Source organism: Penaeus vannamei, chromosome 37 (assembly GCF_042767895.1).
Source record: "Penaeus vannamei isolate JL-2024 chromosome 37, ASM4276789v1, whole genome shotgun sequence".
Lineage (NCBI taxonomy): Eukaryota > Metazoa > Arthropoda > Malacostraca > Decapoda > Penaeidae > Penaeus > Penaeus vannamei.
The window spans coordinates 26,165,555-26,168,054 of NC_091585.1; the positions used below are offsets into that span (position 1 = coordinate 26,165,555).

Sequence of the window (2,500 nt, forward strand, 5' to 3'; positions counted from 1 at the left end):
GAGGAGGAAGAGAGATTAAGTGATGGATATAAAGGAGAGAAAAATGAAATTGAGAAATATAGTGTTGGGACATGATTACAAACACGCACACACAAACACACACACAAACATCCCCCCCCCACGCACGCACACACATACACACAAACACAAACCAACACAAAAACACACACACAAACACACACACACACACACACACACACTCACCCACACAAACACACACACACACACCCAAACACACATACCCACACACACAAACACACACACGCACACACACACACACATAGAAGAAAAGAAGAAAAGCCGATAGAGGAAAGAAAAGAAAAAAATAGAAGACCAACAGAAAGTAAAAGAAGGACATAGATAGATAAACATAAAGAGAAACAAAAAATAAAGAACAAAATAAGGAAAACAAAGAAATGCTGAGAGAATGGAAGAAGATAAATAATAATAATAATAATAATAATAATAATAATAATAATAATAATAATAATAATAATGATAATAATAATAATAGTAACAATGATAATAATAATAATAATAATAATAATAATAATAATAATAATAATAATAATAATATGCATAAATAACAACAACGTGTAAAGAAAGAAATAAGAAAATTCACCCTAAAAAAATAAAACGAATACAGGAACTAGAAAAAATGAAGAAAAAAGCACGATATAAAACGGAAAAAAGAAAGTAAACTGGTCTAGTAAGACACACTTCCCTCCTCTTGTGTGTTAGAGAGCTTTCTTACAAAAATTTTCTTACATAATAATTTCGTTACGTAATTTTTGAATTTGTATAATGCGACACTTTCTCTTCTTCTGGTTCTGTCTTTCTTTAATCCGTCTCTTTCTCTAACGAATAGACACACATGTTCATACGGTCACATACGAGCATACGCGCACACATACACAACCACAAACACGCACATACACACGCACGCACGCACGCACGCACACACACACGCACACATAAACACACACAAACACACATACAGACAACAACCACACGCACACACAAACACGCACGCACGCACACACACACACACACACACACACACACACACACACACACACACACACACACAAACACACACACACACCCCTTCGTTCCTTATAATCGAACACACATCTTTCGTAAGCCACTTGTGCCTCTCAATGCTTTCTAACCATTTGACGATCTTTCGACGCCTCGATTCGAAATAAAAGAAAAGAAAGAAAGAAAGAAAGAAAGAAAAGAAAGAGAGAGAGAGAAAGAAAAAAAGAGAGTATTCCCATTAGCGAATTATTTCTCTCAGTGGATTCTCAAAGGATTTTCCCGCCAAAACAATCTTTTCCGCCAAAAAGGTTTCGATTCTTTAAAGTGAGGCGCGGGATGCGCTTGCCGCCCTTTGCTTGGGCTTTGGTTCTTTTTAAGCCCTTTTATTTGTCCGTTTATATATTTATTTATTTATTTGTTTATTTATTCTTATTTATCTATCTAGTATCTTTTTTCTGATCGGATTCAGGAAATTGCAAACGATGCAATGTACAGGCGTGCATTCTTACATGCAAAATATCAGGCATCTAGGTAAACACAAACACACGCACACACACACACAAACGCAAACACGCACACACACGCACACAGACACACGCTCACACAAACCCACACGCACACAAAAACAAACCCACACTCACACACACAAACACAAACCCACACTCACACACGCACGCACACGCACAAACACACACACACAAAGTCTTCCGAAATCTCCACCAAATTTCGGTCATTTCAAATCCGACCGGAAGTGTAAGATTAACGATGATGAACGAAACGGCGAGAGAAATGCGACTTGAAACTCATTTTAGATTTTGTTGTTGTTGTTTTTTTGTTTTGTTTCTTTAAGGGACATAATCCGGGCAGGAAGATCTGTCCAATAATCATTACTCATTTCCTTTGAGTTTCTCGTCTCCTTTTTTTTTATTTTTAATTATCTTTTAAGTTTGTTTTTTTTGTTTTTCTCGCGTTTCTTGGTGTTGTTGCCATCGTCCTGTCTCTTATTTTTTTCTCTCTTTCTTTCTGTCTCTCACCTTTCCGTCTTTCCTCTCTCTTTTTTTCTGTCATCCTCATTCTGTCCCTCCCTCTCACCTTCAACCTTTCTCGCTTACCCCTTTCCTCTCTCCCTTACCTTCTCCATCTCCTTCCCTTCCTTTCACCCTTCCCTCTTCCTTCCCTTTCTTCTGTCACCCTCACCCCTTTTCTCCCACCTTGTCCTTCTCTCCTCACCTTCTCCCTTCATTCCTCCTCCTTCCCCTTTCTCTCCCTTTCCCTCACCACTCACCCTTCCCCTCCTCTCACCCTCCTTCCTCTTCTCCCCCTTTCCTGTCACTCCTCACCTTCCTTCTCCCTCCTCACTCCTTCCCCCCTCCCTCCCCCACAAGGAGGAGGAGGCCTTTGAGCGAAGGCATCCTCCCCCTCTCCCCACCTCTCCTCCCACCCCTCTTCCGTCCTCTCC

At 39.9% G+C, this 2,500-nt stretch overlaps 1 protein-coding gene across 1 annotated transcript in view; it reads right to left on the reverse strand.

The window, feature by feature from the left end:
- LOC113814157 (coiled-coil domain-containing protein AGAP005037) overlaps window positions 1-2,500 on the reverse strand; it is a gene marked incomplete in the record, with an annotated part of 653,514 nt that overhangs the window by 60,828 nt on the left and 590,186 nt on the right.